The 21,805-nt window shown below is 40.5% G+C and overlaps 1 protein-coding gene across 17 annotated transcripts in view; it reads right to left on the bottom strand.

The window, feature by feature from the left end:
- ATXN1 (ataxin 1) overlaps window positions 1–21,805 on the bottom strand; it is a 339,029-nt gene that overhangs the window by 268,465 nt on the left and 48,759 nt on the right. The window contains exon 1 of one of the 17 annotated variants that reach the window (XM_066188733.1): window positions 19,094–19,105. The exons of the other annotated variants lie outside the window; for them this stretch is intronic. The gene's annotated coding sequence lies outside the window, so the exon portion shown is untranslated. Of the gene's footprint in view, window positions 1–19,093; window positions 19,106–21,805 lie in introns of those variants that run through there. 17 annotated transcript variants of the gene reach the window in all.

The raw sequence follows: 21,805 nt of genomic DNA, 5'->3' as shown, positions 1-21,805 counted from the left end.
ATATTGACTCACTCTCTTACTCTGATGTAGGAAAGGTCAAACATTAGTGTCCTTGGTCAGGTATTCACACTGGTGCATCTTTCTTGACTTAATGCTGCAGCCTGACCAATGCCTTCTGCTCTAAGTGCTGGCATTTTTAAGCCAAAGCCTGAACAGGAACTGATCAGTAACAAAACAATTCCATCAGTTTCTCCAAAGAACAGCATAGAGGTTTCTTCTACTCTGCTTTGCTGTTTTAATCACGAAGTATTGAAATTTTTGCTAGAAGCAGCAAAGGAGAAACAATTGTTGCTAGAAATACTCAGCCCACGTATTTACTGGATTATGAAAACCCTACCTCTGCTGTAATCCACACAGGACTCACAGACTCCTTCTTCCCCCTAGTACAGCAATCATCTCATCCTATGTTCTTTTTGCCGTCTCTTTTTGCCAGATAGGTCTACTTAGCCAAAATCTTGAAATCACTGCCTGCTCCTTGGCACCAAAAGCAACTCCCACACAGAACGCCCCAGAGTTTAACGTCAAGAGTATATAGATATAACAAGGTCTTTACATTTCCCTGCTCTAAACAATACTACCGTGGTCTGACACAAGTACAAGGGTTTCCATTGTCCTCTGTGAAGAATATTGAATGCTATCCCTTCCTCCTCCAAATAAGAAATCATGTGTCGCTTGATGTCTGACTGGTCATGCCCTAAAGCAAACACATCTTCCTCGATTAATGCGCCTGTATCAGCCAAGAAAGCCTGGCTCCTTTCACTGGCACTCCTTGACTTCCAAGTGTCCTGAATGAATCATCTTTCTTATTTCATATCTTATGGTTCTGCAGCTCCTTCAACTTTAGCAGTCAGTCCAGACATAAGGTCAGCTCCGCATAAAATAACCAAAACTCCTGTGTCCATCAAGTTCAGTGACAGACTTTAAAAACTCACAAATCTGGGTCCTTTTCTCAGTTACTAACTAATTTTTTAACTAACACATTTATGGGTTTGCCTCATCCAAAACAGATAACAAACCACGCCTCCCTGCCCCTCCCTGAATCACTGTCAATAGTGTAACATCTGATTACAAGGCTCTAAGTTTCCACAGTTTAGTGTATACAGTGTCTTTGTTTGAAGCCTGGGCTGCAGTGGCACAGAAAGGGAACTAATACCTCTTTTCCCATGACAGAGTGGTTGCTTCAGGCTACACTAAACACAGCTGAGTTGTGTAGCTTGCAATGAATAAATAACTTCAGTGCTGCCAGTCCTATAACTTTCCCATATAGAAACATTCCAGGAAAACTGTTGTTTATCTCCTACATACCTCCAAGATGGTATTTGTATCACAGTTGTGCCAGAATATCCCAGTTATACACCAACGGGCCCTGTTGCTCCACAGACATTTTCACAGTTACATGAAGGGTAGTTGGATTCAGAGTCTTAATAGATACTGAGAACTGACTGCTGAAAGGAAGCACGAAGCAGAGAGAAGGACTCTAGGACCCAGAGCTGGGGAAGCTATAGCTGGTTTGCTGCACACGGTGTATGGCTTCTACATAGGGATCGTTACAGCTGAAGTTTCTGGAGCTAGATATTGTGTGTGCAGCATTCTTGAAAAATCATATATGTTTTAATAACAGGGATAAAAATTTAGTCTACATCTCTCTGTCAGTGGGTCTTAAGCTCCAGCATGCCTAAGGCTTCTCTGAAAACAAAAATTCCGAGTCCAAGGCATGTGAGTATGTTGGAAAATTTTTCAGTGAGATCAGCAGATTCAGATGAAATCTGCTAAAATTTGCACACACAGCTTCTGGCCAGAATGATGCCCACCTTGCCCTGGCTACATTTGCTCTCCTGTACTTCCATGATGTAGGTGAAAGGGAACAAAACATGTGCTATGGCCTCCTTCCTGCCACCTCACCACCTTTTCCAAGTTTCTTTCAGAGAGGGAATACCTCTGTACCCAGCAGAAACAGGACCACATGCCTGGAGAGACAGCAGCCTGAAGCATAGCCCACCTTCCATTTGTACCCACACCTCTAGTGTGCTAATCCAGAGCCCACACAGAAGTCTCTTGATGAAACCACGTGAACCCCAAACCCTGCCTGTCCCTTTCTGAGCCAAGCATAAAACACTGGCTCCAAGAAGGGCTTGTTCCTCCCATGAACGCGAGCAAACAGCTTTAGCAAACAGGTCCACCTGGAACTGAGAACGCTGAAACATTGTTTTTGTACTTTCTTGATCTCCAGGGAATCTGGGACTTCTGATGCACCAAGAAATAAACTCGGTATTTCAAGCAGCCTTTTAACCCACTGGCTAGATGGGGTGGGGATGGGAAAAGGGGGTCAAAATGGAAGCTGCCTAATGACAAAATCTGTGAGCTCTGACCTTCTGTCTGAAGATGAAAGCTGAGTTGGATGATTTTTCTATAGATGTCATTAAGGCAGCTTTTAAGGCTACTCTGCTTGAACTCTTGGTTGCACTTCAGTATTGTAAACAACTGCCAGAGGGAGAGTTAAGTGAGTGGAAGTCCAAAAAAGTAAGAAGCGTTTTCAGCAGTGGAGAATATTGATCGTAGTGAGAAACCATTTATGCCCTGAAGGGCCATCAGCTGTCACTATTCCCCTGGCTCCAGAGCCATATTTAGATGTCTAATATGAGTTAATTAACGTATTCATTAATAGGTGGGTGGACCTGTGTCAGTCTCAACAGATAGGGAACACTGACATCAAAATAGAGTAATTAACATAATTTGAACCTGTCTAAACTCACAATTGATAGCAAACACAGAAACTGCAGCATCATAGCGGACAACTGGCATAAAATCTATTCCATTTGATGTGCTTCCAGTGAGTGGCCACAAACAAGCAAGTAATATTACCTGACGTGGTCAGTTAATGAATAATTGGCACACAGGAACAGTAGATAATCGATGAAAGGCTTATTCCATTTTCAACTCACAGTCCCCTGAAACAGTTTAAATCTTATCTAAGGCAGTTCTGGATGATCTTTGTATCCTCAGAAGCTCATGGCAATGCTTTCCACTGGCTTAATACATATTATGTAACACTGCGTCACTTGAATCAACTTCAGCTTTCCTGCATTCAAACTTTTCCTCATATGATTAGGAAAAAATGAATAGTTCCAATTCACCATTTCATACCATTTGTTAATTCATCAGCAAAAAGCTGAAATTCAGTTGTAGACATGGCCTAAATTCAGAGAGATTCCAAGTACTCAGCTCAGAGACAGATCCACCTCTTTCATGCTGTTGAGCTCCCAATTGACTGATAACGCCCGAGGAACAGCAGGTTTTACTAGATCACTTTATTACAGCAGATACTGCATAATTTGATCTTGGAAGTCCAGTGTAAGGATAAGCACTTAAAAAACTAAAAAAATTTTCAAAAGATTAAAATTTTTTGTCCAAGACTAGTAATTAAAAAAGCTGCTAGCATTGGATATTGTGAGGGAGCAATGCAATGGAAAAGAGAGAGAAAATGGGTCTAAAGTGAGATCCTAGCAAACAGGAATGAAATCTTACTTGCTGGCATGCACTTCAGTAAACAGGTTGCATACTATACTCTGCTTCCCCACCACACTCCAATTCAAACGCAGCTCACATACGGAGTGTGAATGTTCTTGTTCAAATCCCATAAGGTTTTTATTTCCTTTGCTTATTGACAAAACAGTAAAAACACTGTGTTGAACAATTTTGCTACAAGAAAACAGCAGTTTGTCAGAACGACCAAATAAGGCATCCCTCAATGGAAAAAAACAAAATGTTATTAGGCAATGGAATGTAACAGAGGAGTTCATTGTATGGATTCTGAGAGATTTCATTATTTTCTCTTAAAAGGTAGCATTTATACAAGTTATACAGTATTACAGGCATACGAACATTACTTGAAAAGGAAGCAGAGAATGATGTTGAGAGGTTAAGTGGGGTATTCCCCTTTATCTCCTCAGACAATACAAAGCAAGCTGATACTCAAGGAAACTGAAAGGCAGTAAATTTACCAACAACAAAAGGAATCTTTTTATTCAGTGCATGATAAATAAGTTAGGAAACCTGCAGTCTTGAGACATTATTAAAGCCAAGAGCTTATCAAGATTGAAAATGAGATTTTTGTATATGCACACAATAGGAAACTGGCAGTAGCTCAGAGAGGTAGGTTCTTTTGAAAATTTCTGACAAGACCTAGAAGCTAAAGTTCCACCTTCAAAACTAATTTAAGCACACAGCAATTACACCCGCATGAATGAACCCTGCTTTTGTAATTGTCTTCATCATTCAAGGCTGCACTGGTGCTAAGAGCCTCTTAACTCAAACTCACCCTACTCTTGTCTGGCCTCTCTAAGTGGCAAACCAGGCTTGCACTTGTCAGCTCCTGGTTTCCTGTGAAGACATCATTTGTGGTGACTACACCTGTTGCAACCTCAGGGGCCATGACCGAGGTGGTTATTCACTGGTAAATTCCTCTCCAAGATACAAGTTCTAGACTCCTAGAAAGAAAACCTGTGGTTGAAGACAGAACCTGGCCTCCCACATGCACTGGCAGTCAGCTCTGCATGCATGAAAGGCTTTAAAGGCCATTCTGGATTCCTGCTTTCATTTTTAAACTACTTTGACAGTGAAGAGCAAAATATTACCATGCATGAAATTACCATAAAGTGAGATGAAACATGAATTAGGTACAAAATTCAGCAAGTAACAAATTCAGCCAATGAGTGCGGCTTGGATTGTTGCAAAGTATATGCAAATGTATGCTGAGCTCATCAGGCAGATTCATCTAGCAATGAGTATTCTATTTCAGTAAACTATTCACAAGACTGTAACTTATGCTTATCCCATTTATGAAATACCCAAGCACTTAGGACAATTCATTTCTCTGCCTAAGGACAGGAGACTCCTTATTTGGGAGCATCCCTTTGCCACTAACCTACCATCTGTTGCCACTGTGCTGGGTACCCTCAAACTCTCCTCTTTACTTTGTGCAAATACACATTCTCTGGCAGAGGACACCCTAACCATCAGCTTGCTTTAGCTCCTCACCAGTCAATTTCCTGCCTCTGCTCTAAGTAGCAGAATCCAAAGCTCTAGTGAAGCCTCTTGTTTTTAGCTACTTGTAAACATTCAACTGCTTCTTGGGCTAAAGGGCACACAGAGAATGACAGCTTAGCCAGTGGCCAGAAGATGAGTGTTTAAGGTTCTGTTCTCACTCCACTAAGGGTTGTTTATGTAAATTTGAAAAAGGTAACAAATGTACCAATTCACCTAGCAATACCTAATAGCATGGTAGAATTGGTTAAAAGCTAAGAATTCAAAGCCTTTTACAGAATGGAGGAATATCTGAAATTCAGTCTCTGATGAGATCCTGACTTGGACAAATCTTTGAGGTTGATGTGCCTATGTTTTCTCCTGCAGCAAGATCCCTAACAAAGCCAAAACAAATTTCAACTGGAAAAAAAATTAAAAAGGCATATTTTTTGAGATTACAAACTACAAAAGTTTTTTAAACAGAGAAAACTCACAGCAACTTATTTATCTCCCCATAACCAGTCCACTGTGCACATACAGGGAGGTCTTTGGTTATACTTAATGCTGGGGCTTGCACTTTTCCAGGCCTAGGATTTTATAATGGGAGCTCAGAGTGCAGTATCCCTAGGGAATACTGTTAAGTTCACTACTTGCCTGAATCCATGTCATGTAGTTAGGGTCAAACAAAACATGTCCATCTGCTGTTGCTGCAGGAATGGATGTGTGTTCCCTTGCAACTGGTCATGAAAGAACTTGTTTTCATTACAGAGCCTCCTATCCAGAAATAAGAAGTGGTTTCTTGCTGATTCCCTCTGAAACATCAACTGGGTCAAAAGGGGAGTGTTTAAGGATAGCAATAAGCAAGCCTCTCTCTCTCATCTTTTTTTTTTTTTTTTTGAATAACTGTACCATAATTTTCATCTAAGGAGAGGAAATGACCTTTATTCCTTCACACTCATTACAGAAAGTTCATGATCATATGTGAAGTGTATTTTTGGTTCTTCCACCATACAGTTTACATAGATAAAAAGAAAACTCATCTTCACAAAAAGGCAGAAATAGTAGCAAGGTGACAGAGATGCTCCTCTAAGAGCATTAGTTTGGGGTCATCTTCTTACCTCTAAAAAGGGAGCAGTCACTGAACTTAGAGAAAGAATTAGTCCACACAGCTAATGAGCTATCAGTTTCCATCTGAGCACCATGAACACTAACTTTTTTATGTAGACAACCCCAATGCAAAGAAAATTCTCCAATCATCTCTTGAACAACTAGAAAAATGAAGTTTATTTACCCAGCTAAGAAGCCACTGGCTCTGCTAAAGTCAAAGCTGAGACCTATCTCTTCGTGCTGAGAGGGCTGGGAGGCTTTTCTCTGTGTAAGTGACTCTAGAAAACAGATTAATGCTACTAATTCATATCCCAGTGCTTTTAATGGGTTTGATCAACTGATGTTTATGCATTGCTTTGAGGATGTAAATATTCTTATGAAAGTTTTTATCCATATCTGTTGGCAGACTATTTTCAGCACTGAGATCACTTCCAAATAGCCATGTGACATTCAATGCAACAAGGCTAGAGAAAAGTCAATGTGATTATCTGCTGAGTGTACACATAAGGACAGTAAGTGGTTTAGACACAGGTATTTATGAGACAGATCCTGTTTGCTGCTAAGAATTATAACAATGTTTTGGCAAAATATGGAAATTTGCCAGAAAGGATAGCAGTAATATGTATTGTTTGGCATTTTTATAATTTGCCTCCCACCCCCAAAACATTCTTGCCTTGACTGAATAACCTCTAATCTGCATTTATATTGTTGTATCTTTATCTATTATGCATTACATGCACACGAAGCCAAGTCTCTGATCACACAGAGATGCTATTTAGAGTACACAAAACTTCCCTGGAGGGTTTCCATTTAGAGAAAGAAGCAGATTATCCTAAGTCTCATGCAATGGTAAAAATACAAAAGGCTCAGCTATTTCCACTGCAGAGTATCAATGTCATTCATGTGTCCCTCTTTTAATATATTCAAGTACAGCAGCAATCCTCCATGAAGAACTGGGAACAGGTTTCCAAGAACATCAGGTAGGAAATAGTTTTTGTTCTGTCTCCTGCTGTTGTCCAATTTATACTTCAGGAAAGAACTTCAGACCAAAATTTACCATGGTCTGTTATTCAACTCACCTGCAGTACTACAATTAGAGACTTCAGAAGGTTACATGCTGCCTTTCATTTTCAGCATGCTTGGTCTGCACAGAAGGATAAAAAAGGAGCAATGTAATCAAACAATACCGTAATAATTGTACAGAGCAGAACAAAGGGGAGAAACGCTATTAAAGGAAAAAAATGTAAAAACCCATTTTTCCCATGTGAAGTCATGCTGCTTACCAATCTCCCTCACAACAAAACAGCAAATCATAACTAAACACAGGTAACAGAGTCATGCTTAAGCACTTGGGTTTTGGCAAGGGATGGGCAGCAGAAGGGAAATGTGTGTGGGTGAGAGTTTCTGAATGCTGCTGGGTCTTATCCTTTGACACTTAATGTTGGGTCATTTGTGGGAACACACTTGGACGTTGGGCTCTCCCTACAGACTAGACGGGAATCACTCCAAGGGGGGCTTGCTCCAGTAAGGACAACGCTTAGATTAAGTACATCTGTGTATAGCCAGCTGGAGGCCCAACTCCTGAGACTGCAGGGTTGAAATTCATTCCCCTGGGACTCCATTAGTACCCCTGGCAAGACACCAAAGATATTTCTTATGAAAGGAAAAAAAAAAAAAGTTAACTAGTTTGCCTTAATAGCCTTAGAAGATATACTGTAGCCTTCTCTTTCGCATTTTCATTGGGTGCTGCTTGCTTTTCTTCAAGGAGATTGCACCCACTTAGACATGAAGTGTCAAACTGATCCTCTCCTATAACAGATTCATAAGATGATGAGTAAATAACCATACTTTATTGATCTCTATTGGTCAGACTCTTACCAAAAAAGGTTACCAGGCATGCCTCATTCAGGTGCTGACATGAAAGCAAGTTTGTTAGTCCGACTGGCAGGGACAGAATCTCTGTATCACAATAATTTCCAAGTTGTGACCATCTTTGCTAGCAGTTCTGCTGTAGGTCAAAGGCTGATGACACCACACTAGAAGTGTTCAGATAGCACAAAACTGGCCCAATATAAATTTGCAGATAGGATGAGCTAAAGTAAACAAATGAATGAACGGTCTTCTCACCCCTTTAACTGATTCCTTCCCAGATAAAGCCAAGCACTTATGTCCACATAAAGAGCCAGGAGAACCAAAGTGTTCAGTTAAAGGTCCTGTGCCCATATATTTATAAAAGAGCAAGTGGCTTATGTTTTTTTTCTCAACACTGGCAAAGGGAGGGAGCAACTAGAAGCCTTATTTCTCCCAGCCCTGTTGAAACATCTTGTACTTTACTGATGGGTAACAAATGGGTAAAATAAGCAAGTAATAAGTAGGTACAAATAAGCAAGTAAGAGGAGAGAGGTCTGTGCAAAGGGAGCTTTTCACTTCCGCTGCATAGCCAGCCTTGTCCCAACAAGGTCCAAGTCCCATAAGTCAGAAGAGCAAATTTTGTCACCTCAGCTTGTATGGACAGTGCAGTCATAATAATTGGTCTGTACATGAACGTATGCCAAAGGGTAGGGGTATGTTCTTACATATAGACAAGTAAGAAAGGGCAAAAAGGTATTTTGGGAGGTGATAGGGCAATGCTGAGTGTTGCAATCATATATCCTATGACTGGTCATCAACAACACAGAAAATCAGATTTGTAATGTAGAGTGACACTGGCTCCTAGTGCTTTGCAAACAAAAAAGGCTTATGACTCTCTCGAACACAATGGCCGTGGTTCACCTTCTGCAATAAAACAGGGACTACTTCTTTCCCTCAAGGCCCAAAATTTAATTGATGCTTAATTTTTGGCTGCCAGGTCCTCCTTACAATATCATCCACATCAAAGTCCACTTGCCTTTGCTTCTCTCCAGTCACCCTACCTTCCACCAGGAGGAACGGGCACCTTAGGACACTCGCTAGGGCTGCAGTCCTGTGGTATGCTGGAAAGGCAGTCTGTTGCTCACACATTTCATGGCTTCTTCATGACCTGGAAGGAAAGGCAGGGCAGGATGCTCTGACCCATGAAGAGTATCCCCTCCATTTGGTCTTTGCCTCTATTGCAACTGACTGGAAGGATATCTGGGTCTTGGATCCTTCTCCCTGACTGCAGAGAGTCACAGGTGATGAGAAACTTGCTGTTTGCAGCCCTGCCAGCTGCAGGAAATACTGGCATCCCTTTTGAAATGGCCTGGTGCAGGTTAAGTTCTGAGATTTTCTTTAATGTACATAGCTTTTGATATTTTTAGATGTTTAAACTAGCATCATACAGCAGCTGGCATGAACCCAGCCTCTTCTAGTTTTGCTGGTATCTGCTCATATTTCTGCTACGAGATTCCCCCAGTAGCAGAGCCACAAAGCAGGACACAGTCATCACACATACATGAAGACTGTAATCCCCACTAGGCCCTGGCTGCACCCCTCTGTGCTGATACCTTGCACACTATCATGTCTTTCCACGTCACCTTGGTGATGTGGCTTGGAGATGCTGGGCCTCATCAGATACTCTTGGAGGTATTTTTTAATGGGGAAAATAGAACCTTGATGTAAGGTGGAAAGTGTGTTGATACAGCACCAGAAAAGTGTACTTTGAAGAGGCTCCTTTCCATCTCCAGAGACTTTCTAGACTATCATAGGCACTGGTAGCATAGTTATGAGGAGGTGGCCAAAGTGAGAGGCTGCCAATAACCTGTCTCTGTGCTAAAGAACAAGTGGTAGGACAGTTTATCATAAAACCTACAAAAAATTTCTCCATTTTATTCTCCCCCTTTTTCTTCATTCTCCTCCTCTTCGCACCCCTGTGAAAAGGAGCCTTTCCCAACATTTCAGACATACAAATCACAAAAGATTACTCATTAATCATGATTCTTCTTAATTCCTGGAAACTAAGTATAGTTGGGAAGAAAGGTCTGACATTTGGACTTCAGATGTCATATCTTGAACATACCAAAATTTTTTCTCATCTTGTTTAAAAAACCAAGAGACAGAACAAATGTTAGACATCCAATTTTCTGTTGCACAGCTGTATAAAAGGGGGGTAATATGTTACTGGCTTAGAATAGTCAGTTTGAAATGTGGAAAAGGAAACACCTGGTACCTAATGAGATGTTACAAGCTTCTATTTGCAATAAAAGTACACAAATGTAAGAGGAAAATGGACTCATGCAGCCTAAAGCCAGGAAAATCCAACGAGTGAGGATTGATCTTTGGGCCTTCAACATCAATAGGACTATTCATGCACCTAAATATTACATGTGTATTTTAGCACCTGGCTAATTAAAGCCTCAGATAGCAAATCAGGAGATGGCTGCTTATTTTCTGCCTGCAGAAAAGCCAACCCTTTTTGAGAACTGCACTGATTACCCTAGTTTATAATCTCCTTAATATCACAAGTTCCACAAAGATACATTTTGTTCCCTAGAGCTCCTCAGAAATCAGCTAAACATATGGACTGCTTGCTTACACCTACTACAGAAGGCTGAGTATTGAGGATTTATATATTTTAGTCTATGTGGTGTAAATATGTATAAATTTATATTGTGTTAATTTATGGCATACACTACAGAAGGTTTTGCGTGAGCTACATTGCATTCCTTCCCACGTTTCTGCTGAAATATTCATCTTCGGGTCTTTTTCTCCATGTTTTCCTTAGTCTCGCCACAGATGTTTGGGCAGCTTGTGTTAGAAGGGAGTGTGCCTTAGAAGTACATTTAGGAATTTAGGTGATGAGAATACCAAACTCAGGAGTGGCTGCAGCCTGATGGGGTTAACAGGCCTGGTGAACACTCACCAGTGTCTCGGACTTGCCTTCTGACACCCAGGCAAGCTTCAAAACAGCTTGTGAATTAGCACCACCGAGGCAGACACCCAGCGCACAGAGAACTTCTGTCTCCAGGACTGCCAAACAAGTGCCTGACAAACATTGCGTTCACACACAAAACACGGATACATAAAGCTGCCGTGCCAAAGGAAGGACTGATCTGCGCAAGAACAGGCACCTGTGTATCAACAAACTGCACTCAGCATCAGCACCAGCAGTTCCTCCCATCTGCCTGCACACAGCTCTCCAGAACGAAAATGTATTCATGTGTCCCAATCACTCTGAAATCGATAGGACTCTTGCTGTTGGATCAACAAGAGCAAGGTCAAGCCATTGGGCCAAAACACAGCCCTTATCTCCCCCTGAGCCCTTATCGCAATTCTATCAACACAGTCTTTGTGTACAAGGACTGGCAGCAACCCAGAAGTCCCAGTGCCAAAATGTGTGGCACCATTAAGAGCCTGCTGCCTGTCCTAATATCCAGAAAGAGATACGAATTCATACAGAAAACTTAATTAAAGCATGACCTAATCAACAAAAGTGGGGCTCAACACACCGTTTATTTGCTTAACATTCCAGTTGTGCATCAACACGTTGCATTTCACTATCTTACTAGAATATGAAAATGCACAACTACATAAATAGTACCAGAGGGAGTTACCTGAATAAATAAATCATCCACAGCCAAATAAATCTTTCAGCTCTTTCAGAGTCCCAAATGCAACGCTTACTACTAACTGACAGAGAGGAATGAGTAAGAGGATGTGTCTGCAAATATTTTCTCAGACACAGTTGTGAACTACTTTGAATTTTGACCCTTTTCCACATTCACTGTCCAAAAGCATTTCTATGTTTATGGCAACATACTGCATGATCTGGGTCCAAAGTCCAATGCTGCTTCAAAGCTACTTTCTCCTTTGAGGTCCTCTGAGAAAGACACCGTTATAGACATTTTTCTCCAGTCCTCTTTGCTTTTCTCATCTACCTAGGATCAGGACAGGTTTTAGAAGGTATTCTGATTGCTAAAGCTGCAACCAGTGCTCTTGCCAATCCCATCAGTCACCTCATTTTGCCCTTGAGAACAACAGCAAGTATATCCTATCCCCAGGTGTCAGCAGATCCTCACCAGATCTGGCCCTGTGCTCTGGGATGGTGAGTGCCCACCAACATGTACAATACCTAATACGGGACTGCCGGTATTTCACAGGGTGATGTCAGAAGAATATAAGATGCAATAGTAAAGATTTCAGTAGAGTTTAATTTAATTTTTCAGGATAGCTTTTCCATTACTACTACTGCAGCTATATCACACAATAGCAGATGCACCAAAAATGCTGAAAAAGCATTTTTGCACAGAGTGGGTGAGTAATTCTAATTTAGCAGGCAAAATTAACAGCAATTCAATGAGGGCACAGATTACATTACCCTGTAATGTTGTTGTACGAAGGTTTAAAGAGACCATACATTTTGCTGGTCTTATTTTATAAACAGGCCAACTAAAACCTCACATGTAAAATAATCCACAATGAAAACCACAACCCTCAAACTACTGCCACACATCTACCTCACCCTTGTTTGCCCAACTTTTTCCCAACCTATTGCCCTAGCCCTTCTTGTCTCTCATGCTGGAAGGATCTCACAGTGGAGTCTAAAGTTGCTGAATTCAGGGAAAAGTCATCAGGGTTGAGCATGGAAATAAGTGCCCCCTGGTCCCACTACATGCTCGTGGCCTGACTGTAACTCTCTCCAACACCAAAGAGCTACACAGCAGTGGGAAGATGCTGTTTGGCCCTCTTTTCCTAGAGCAACAGAACCACATTCTAAGCTAGGATCCTGAAACAGCCCTCAGACAGCAGTTAGACAGAAATAGACAGTAAAACAGTTTGGAGTTCTCATGTGACTGATTTTCCAATTCTTCTGCTTTCCTCCCCCTTTATTCATTCTCCTAAGATTTAAATACTTATTGAAAGATTAAAAACAACAGAAGTTAATAATCATCCTATCATGCATTAGAAAAAACAGAACACACTCAATGAGTGTTGATGGCTTGAATACTTCGGCAGGCTGAAATATATTCAGAGAGTGTTTCAGTGAATTTAGGTAAATGGGAAAAATTGTTAAGAAAAAAACCCAAAACAATAAAATTCAAAAAATCAAAATCTGATCTTGGCTAATTAACAGCAGAAACAGGGCTAAATTGAAATAAATTATTCAGTGCAAGTACTTCAGACAGCTCTTAAGAATAACACATGGATTCATGGCACTCTTTAGGGGACTTTGTGCCTATAAACTAATTAATAGATCTGACTTCTCCATATGTAGTTTTTCCATCTGTAACAGATAAAGTATGGATAGGTTTCTTCATGTAACAGGAAAAATTAAAACTTAAGTTATTTTTGTAAGTTGTAGAATATTCTCTAACTTATTCAGAACGCAAATGTGTGAAATACCATGACAGAATGGAAATTGATTTTGTAAAATGTGAGAGTGAACGACCGCGCTCTGAAACATGTGGTGCAAAGTCAGAGACAGGGCGCTCGGCTTCCTTCCCCTCCAACCGCCGCCCAGGCGTGTCGCAACCAAACGGTGGAGCAAAGGCAGGAGGGCACCCAATAACCCACTCCTTGCTACAGCCAGAGAGCAAGATGGCCACATCAGAAGCATTTTCATTCCAAAGCTGAAAGGCCCCGAGTTTTTGCTATCCCAATGCGCTGTACAGTGAGGTTTTGCTTAAGCCTTTGCAAGCCCTTGGAACCTTTGGTTTAATCAACACAGAAACTGCTCCAGTTACTCCCTGGAGCAGCTACCATGCTGTGCATGTAGGAAAATGCTGTACAGCTTCCTAGGGCAAGCAGAGCTGGCATGCAGGAGCTTGTCCAGCCTTTTCAACTGGTTAAAAATCTGTCTGCAGCCATTCCATGCAGCCCAGGATGTGAACATTTCTAGAACTTGGCTGAGAAACAGCTCACTTCTGTTTTTGTGGATACCTCGCATTTCACAGGATTAACCTTGACACTTGGATTTCAGAGGCAGCTTCCAAAGTTTTAGCCCAACTAATGTACATCTGTCAGGGTCACCCATGTACATTGACTGAATCCCATCTGTGAGGACAGAAAGTCTCTCCCATGCTTTCCTCTCCCTGCCTGGAGGGCTGGCCAGTGTGGGAAGTTGCCATTCACACACATACTATCATGCCTATTTATTTGTAAAGGTTACTTAAAATGGAGTGTATTAGCAGAAAGTGCCACAGTCTTACATTTCAATGTTTCAAAAGCAAGAATCGTTGTATAGCCAAATCACCATCAACATCCATGAAATCCCCAAACCTATTCAGAGGTTCAGAAACGTGGGCAGTTGTTTTATCTGACATCTTTTCTCCCAACATGTCTCATGATTCCCATCAACAAGTTGTCCAACAGCGGTGCCATGCCCAGCCACTATCTGCTCCAAGAATTAACACCTCTTAGTCACCTCCCCTCTTCTTATCCCACATCCATCTCCAGCCCATCCCTCATCAACCAGCAGCTCAAACATCTGGCCACCTTCACTGGAAACAGCCTCTTATCCAGCCTAATTCCCACAGCTTGATGCCCAGCCATGTTCCTGCCCTAGTCTCTAAATGCAACATTTGCTTGAGTGTGTTGACATCAGATCTCATTATTGACTTTTAGAAGAGAATCAAGAAGAGTTTCTTCCACTTTGTCTTCTCTTGATAAATACAGACAACAAGCCTTGACATTTACCTTTAATTATCATGAATAATCGCAAACTTTTGGAGAAAACCTGGAGTTTCATCCAATCTGAAGCTAGGCCTAAACCCAAACTAAATAGTCCTTAACATTTTTGGAGGCTGTACTCAGATGCGGGGGTTTGGTTTCACTTCCCCTGTAAACTGATTCTGCACCCAAGAGCGCTAAGATGTGTTTTTCTTTTTATTCTAGCTTTTTTTTTCTTCAGATTTCGCTCCTTACAGAGCACTCTCTGCAGAATTGCCTTGTTGTCTCATTTGAGTCAGTCAGAAATACAAAAAACCAACCATACACATCTACTTGATTCTCTTTTTTTGTGTTGGGGTTTGATTGTGGCCTGTTGTTTAGGTTTTGGGGGTTTTTTTGCAAACCAGTGTGTCTTTTTAACAGGTGGCATTCATATGTTCCTGCCCTTTCTTTGTAGTTATGTGCATCTTCCTTTTGTCATTCTAAACATGCTTTTCTCTTTAGCAGGCTAAGAAAAGAGTCTCACATGCAAGAGATCCAAATTTGTGCTAGAAAAAGAAGACTATGAGAACATTTCAAAAGGAAAAGCAGACAAAGTAGCAAAAGAGCTTATTGTCTCTACCATCAGTCCCCAACCATTCAACAGGGTGCTCCACATGCAGAATTGGCATAGTCTTTCAAGCTAACTGTATATCACAAGAATAAATTCATTTGGCGATTAATAAATCCTTCCATTGTTTCATTTACCTTTCTGCTTAAGGAAACAAAAGTTTCCTTGGCAATCTCTCTGATCTGTACTCACTACACCAGTTACAAAATAAGGCTGAACAAAGCTGGTTGTGTGTGACTGCTCCTCCAGGTGCCGGCACTCCCGTGCCGGAGGTGAGGGCAAATGGGGGCAAACAGGAATCCTGTCTTCTCAGCATTCATCCTGTGTAGACTGCTCTTAGCATGGAGTCACTGTGCATCAGGGTCAAAGCTGCTCAACAAAACCACCAGCTTCTCCCAACACCACAGGGATATCTCATCTCCACTTACAGCTGTGCAGTTAGTAAACACCTACTTTGATATCACACACTTTGTTGTTTGTAAATGTGCAGCCAGTCTGGTTGGAATACACATGAACTCAGCCCAAAACTCTGTTTCCAGCCTCAGCCTCTACTCACTTGCAATGCTAGGGGAAAAAAAAAAAAAAGGAAAAAAAAAAAAAAAGGAAAAATAACAGAAAACCTGTTCTCTCAGGGGATCGGGCTTGTTTCCTCTACAGTAGTTTCATAGAGGTGAATCTTTCACTAACCTGGTTGGCTGACACAAATTGTACTGGGAACAACAGGAGGCTTGTCAGACTGTTCCAGCATACAAATGAACGGAACAGACGGGTAGCAATAAACTCACCTAAAGATAAAATTATGATCTTCAGTCATTGAGAAAGATGATAACTTAACCAGAGGATGTATAGCAATTAGCTTCCACAGCAGCCTACAGAAGCAATATATACAAATTACAAGATAATCTTCCGCAATTTGAAACCATTTAGGATCTTTAGCATCATATACTTGGATCAATTTAAATCTTAAAGTTGCTATCATCTTTCCTTCTTACTCAGAGATAAATATCTCCGCATTTTCTTGTGAAACACAGTAGATGTTGTTTTTATGTGGCCTTACTGAATTCATTTCTTTCTTCAAGTTAGCTGGTTGAACTGTTACGAGCTCCCCAGGACTGTGGCTGCAAAGCACAGGGAGCGCTGGCTGCGACAACACCTGTGTTGGATTGCCCCCAGTGGCAAGGAACTGTAAAAGACTCTGGCGAAGAGGAAGAAATTAAAATTTCTGATTGAGAAATAGGCCTGCTGGTGGGAGGAAAATAAATAAATAAATAAATGAATAAATAAATAAATAAATAACTCTCTGCATGTGGAAATCTTTATGCTTTCATCCATTTCTAGGAAACTGGAATGGGAGGAGCATGCCTCCTACCCTAAAGACATCTGCATGTGGTGATACAGGGAAACTACTGCAGCACAAGCAAGGTTTTGGCGAATTAAAGCTTGTCAAAATCTCACTGAGCTTCCCGTTGGTCTGGGTCTACTTATACTTTCATTATACGGTTCTGTGCTTCTTTCTACTATTCCCCTCTGGACATATAATACTTAAAAACTAGCACAAGAACTTGATTCTCTGCAGTCTACAAAGTAGCCAAAGTATTTCTCTCTCTGGTCTTCTTCTTCCTCTTGCCTTGTTTTTGACTTAGCATCTGGCAAAACTGGAAAAACCCTGGGACATAAAAATTCCCTTAACTGTGAGTAAGCCCTCAGTATTATGTCTTTCTTTATAAAATGGCCTGTCTGATTAATGACTGTTTGCATGGAAAATTCTCTTCTCTCCTTTGCTCTCTCCTGCAATTACTTTGCATTTTAGTGTCTCTCTGGCAAGGGAGAAAAGCTGGATGCTGGGTTAAATCATGGCCCCTTTCTGAGATCCGTGGGACTTTTGTTGTTCATTTCCATGGCACCAGGATTTCACCCTTATTCTTAACAACTACAGCCTCCAACAGTGGGCTACCACATCACTTTTAAAGTCTCTGGAGCAAATGACCTGGCCCAAAGTTGCTATTTAAAATACCAGCAGTTTTGCAAAAGCCTGTTTAATTCATTAGGCTTTCTCCAGTCCACTCAGCCTTGTTCAGATGAATCCAGTAAGCTATGTTCTTTCATGCTCTCTTGCCTTTTAAGTGACAGAAACTTTGCAGACTGAGAACTTAGCCCAAACAAATCTAAAATTAAAAATCCATCCCAGCTGAAATCTGAGGCTGATACTTGCATATAAGATGATTTTAGAGGGACTGAATCTCTGCCACAGAAAAATGTCCATTTAAAATCTAGGCCAGGAGAATATCACTTTTCTACAAATCAGTCTTACTTAAGTTTATGGCAACCAGTAACAGACCTGCAAACACTTATGTACTTGGCAGTTACAGGCAGCTGTCTGGACACTCAGCCAATGGAATTAAACATTTGAGAGATTGTGATTCTGTGATATTATCTGATTATGAAGCTAATTATACCTCTTGCCATTGTTGACAATGTATGATTATAGAGACAAAAATCTTGGTTCTGCTAGTCAGATTCCATGGAGAGGTATAGACAGGGAGAAGGAAAGGGAAAAAAACCCAAAAGAAATTGAAACAACTTTCTCCTCATTTAAGAAATGACTACCCAAGTCCAGGGGGGAAAAAAAAAAATCACACCCAACAAGAACACTGAAGTTCCCCTAAAATGCTAAAGGAGATGAGACATGGATAAAAAGGTATACAAGGCTATTTGCAATTAATCTGTGAATAATCATGTAAAGTTGAAACTTCCAGAAAACTAGGATGGAAAAAAATTATGAAATAAAATCTTGAACATAACACACAGTTCCAGCTTTGCAAGTAAGGCGATACATTCCAGTACATCATGCAGATGCCAAGGGTTCTCTCAGACAAAAGCACATCTCTTTTGAGAATCAGAAGTCCTTTTTAGAAGCAACAACTGTGATCTGCAGTCTCCTAGTTCCACACATGCAGCAGATAGAACAAAGTGAATTATAAGCCTTCCATATTTTCCATGGTGTTGCTTAGTTTGTATGCTCAACCCTTCATTGCTGTTTTTAAACTTTTTTGGAATGAAGATTAATTTCTCAAATTATTACACCACAAAATTGTGCTTGCCCTGAAAGCTATGGCTTATTTTAATAATGTAATTTTTTAAAAAAACAACTATCAAACATATTTCTAAAGCAGTAATTGACTTTTTGATTTTTTTTCTGACTAAAATAAACCAAAAATCTAAGGAGTCTGTTTCTAGCAAAACTGAGAATTTAAACAAGTCTAAATTTTTTCAAGATTGTAAGTTACTGCACTCATAGAAAAATTTCAGTGACCTTACTAAAAAGGAAAATTTTATTATTTCTGTCTGTAGAGAAAATTGAGAGCCAGAAGTAATGAAGAGAAAAACAAGTAACATTTTAACACATACACACATAAAAAAAATTCTGAAAAATTTATTAGAACAAGGAAAAGCTCATGATTTTAGAGCTTTTATTCAGAAAACTACTACAAAATGAAGAACAAAGAAGTAGCTACAGAGAAATTCTTTCATGATATCAGAATTAATATTCTATGCTGGCCCCAAAGACCCTGCAGGTCATGCTACAAAGTTTACCTGGCTGTCCTGACTCACACATCTTTATGGCAAAAGGTGAAGATAGTGACATGGCTTGCTCCTACTGTTACTTTAGTATTGCATGCTTTATTCATTCTTGGTTTATCTAAAAGTGACCTGGACACTCAGCTTGACTTCTATATGCCCCATAAATGAGAAAGGCACTTAAGTTTCTCTTGATATAATTATCCTTACCACCAATAATTTCTTCTAGCCCACGGCAGATGGACAGCAGAGATAGGAAGGAGACCAGATTACTCTGTTCCCAATAATGCTACTTCTTCAGTTTTTTATATTGATAATGCTGCTAATGTTTTCTTTCCAAAGCCACAGCAGTAGCTTGCAGCTGCAATTAATAAAATAAAAACAGCCCTTAGAAATGGTAACCTTCCCTTCTGATCAGAAACCAGTCAGTCCATATAAATTGTACCTGTGTCTTCAAATTTAAAATGTGACTGTACTCAGTCTCCAGAAAGCATAACTGAATTTGGAATTCACAAAGCAAAAGGGAAAAAATGGTATGTTAATGTTCCAACCTCTAACAACCTCTGACAGTGTTTTAAATCTGGAAACTGCTATTCTTTTAAGCAAGACTAATAGTTTTGGAAGCAATACAGGTAGACTGTACTTAAACTAAATTTTGTATGATTTGTATTCTGTTCACTCAGAAATTCAACATAAATGTTAGAAACTTCAGGGAAAACAGGGCAGAAATGTGCTTAAATATGCTTATGATGATCAGAATTTAGAAAAGAAAAGTTGCATTTGCACCTCAGCCACTTTCACACCCGCAAGACGACAAAGCCTGACTGGGAGTGCTGGTAGCTAACTTCTAATGAGCATTTAAAGAGTGATAGAAGATAAATCAATATTTTTTTCTGTGAATAATAATCTTATCCTCTGACCATAGAAATGTGAGCTGCCAACAGCTGGGCACACATACAGCCTTGAAAATGCCATTCCCTTTCATGGTTGTAAACCAAAACAATAAATCATTTCAATAAGATCATTTTCAGTCTTCTGCTTGTTCCTACAAATAAAGAAAGGCATGGGCCTATCCCATTTTCAAACAAAAACAAAACAAAATTATTTGGGGATTTAACAACAATAATTTAATTTGTATTAACCATGGCACAACATAAACATTTTCCTCAAAGCTGAAGCAAAAACAGCTTACACATATTTTCCATGTGTGGGGGGTTTTTTTCTGTCTGTGAGCTGCTGAGACTGCTTTCATTAAAGCCAATTCAAAAAAACCACTTCCCATATGAATCAGAGTTCTGTATTTAAACTGCAGGATTCCTCAGTTAATGGTTTACTTGTTGATTGAATTAATATGGATGTTTAGCAAAGGTAGGCCAACCACGACAACAGAGTAAGAGGACAGGGAATACATTAAAAAACAGAAACAGGGAAAAGTGAGATTGAATCAGTACAGTGCCAGGGCAAAGAGACACAACATAAGAACATGTACTTTTTTGTCCTCTTTTTTCCCTCAAAATCAATTTGTGACATGCTTCCACGCCCTCTGAAGTAAACACGAGCTTTGAGGCAGGACTGTGAGAACAACCTTGCTTAGAACCACTGTCAGAAGGTGATAAAAGACAAAGTACACGAGTTTCAGTTGTGGTGGCTGATTTGGCACTGTCAGTGTACATCATTCAAAAATCTGCATTAGTGAAGCCAAGTGTTTACTTAAAATGTCCCTGCAGTTGATGGTGCAGCTTTTTTGTCTGTGAGCTACATGGTGGAGCATCCTCTTGGAAAGATGGTAGAGTAGGTAGGAAACTGGGGGGTAAGGCTTGTGCTGCAAAACAAGCTACTTGTTGTAGCTCAGTCACCAGGATCAAGAGAGTTCCTCATGAGGTGACACTGACAGACCTGTGAGAGCCTCAAAAAACACAGTAGGAGGGTACAGAGAGCAGATATGGCACCCAGACCACGGGCTCAGCATCCCTTACATATAGAGCTGAAGAGCTGAATGGCAGCTCTAGACTCCATTCCATCCCATCCTAAAGCTATAATGAGTTCCGTAAGTCAAGACCTCACTTGCAGATGCCCAGTGTTTGCTGGACACTCAGGAGATTAAGGCACTTTTGAAAATGTCTCAGTCAGGATCTTTTAGTAGCCAGTCTTTTTCTCTGCCTTAAGAGTGAGCTTGGTACAATTATTACCTCTGAATGCTTCTCCCATTGCAATAGAAATCACTCTACTGACTCAATTTAATAGAATTTGAACTTGCTGCTGTTTTCTGCCAAGAAAGCAGAATCTTTCAGCTTTCTGTGCACAAGAACAGAGATGTTAAAATTAGCCACAAGCAGTATATTGCTCCCTGAATGCAAGAGAAAGGTACTGCAATTTGCTGCACAAAGGCAATTAGTTAAAACATGAATCCAAAAGTAACAGATTTAAAGAAAGTGTTCTCTGGTTTGCCTAGACCACCATCGTGCACACAGACATCACACAAATAGGAAAATGTCTATGTTCAGGTTTTGTTTGAGAACCCCTGTGAGGTCACAGCAGATAACACTGTTACTTATTTCTGCATCTTAAAACCAGCACTGAGATGCTATTTAAGCTGTGAGGCACAGAGCACAGAGAAACCCAGGTCATTTTCTATGTCTCTTATTGTTTCTGCTGGTGGAGTAGCCATTTCAGCCGCTTCAGTTAATCCCTGTCCCATTTCTGAGGCCATTGGAGGAGCTGAGTAATTTCCACCAGTGCATCAGGCTCTAGCAATCGTTAGAGAATGAGGAGGTAGAGAAGAAAACACCCTCAGAGTTCCTGCTCAGTTGGATTCTGTTCAAACTAACTGTGAGACATAGCTGCAAAACCAGACCTTACAATATCCCAAATAGGTTGTTTCTGCTTCCCATTCCTAGGCCAGCAGAGGCGCCTGAGCTATGA

This window comes from Chamaea fasciata, unplaced genomic scaffold, assembly GCF_029207755.1.
Source record: "Chamaea fasciata isolate MVZ Bird 193981 ecotype frontalis unplaced genomic scaffold, bChaFas1.0.hap1 SCAF_1, whole genome shotgun sequence".
NCBI lineage: Eukaryota > Metazoa > Chordata > Aves > Passeriformes > Sylviidae > Chamaea > Chamaea fasciata.
This window is presented reverse-complemented; position numbering and strand designations above follow the sequence as displayed.